Here is a 752-nt window from a genome sequence, read left to right on the forward strand (position 1 = left end):
ATTAATATTATTGATATTCATACCATTATTATTATTATTATTATTATTATTATTATTATTATTATTATTATTATTATTATTATTACTGTTAATATTCATCCTGCTACTACTATTGTATGTGTTATTTTCATATCCGGTATTATCTCTCCATCCTTCAATTGTAGTATCATTCACATTCATCCCACCATCATCACGCGTATCAGTAGTCCCTATGCTAGTATGGACCTCAGAGCTATAGCTGTATTGCATGTATTAAAAGCATTTGTACCGCTGTTTCTATTTTTTTTAGTCGTCACCATTGATATTATTATTCACATTGTAGGGGGTTACGTTAGTGTCGACATTAACATTATTATTGTTACCACATCTTGCTAATTTAATATTCGACATAACTACAGAGCTGTACCCCCCAGACTTTGGAAGGTCATAACTTTCAGAAAAATGAATATTTTTTTAATGAAATTTTCTATGCATATTGTATTTATTATATAGATTCCGAATATACAAAAATTTCCGGTGAAAGTGTTTTGGAATAGGGGTGGTGGACAATTTTCGGAAATTCCAACAGAGTTCACTTAAATTCTTCTTAACTTCCAGGAAAATTAATATTTTTTCGTGAAATTTTCTACAAATATACCTTGATGTATGTACATTTCGAGCATGTAGAAATTTTGAAGGAAACAACTGCAGGTTATTTTTGAGAAGCGTTCCCCACTTGGTGGTGTTTCGGAGCAAGTCGTCCATATTTGTTT

The sequence above is a fragment of the Octopus bimaculoides genome, chromosome 5 (genome assembly GCF_001194135.2).
Source record: "Octopus bimaculoides isolate UCB-OBI-ISO-001 chromosome 5, ASM119413v2, whole genome shotgun sequence".
Classification (NCBI taxonomy): domain Eukaryota; kingdom Metazoa; phylum Mollusca; class Cephalopoda; order Octopoda; family Octopodidae; genus Octopus; species Octopus bimaculoides.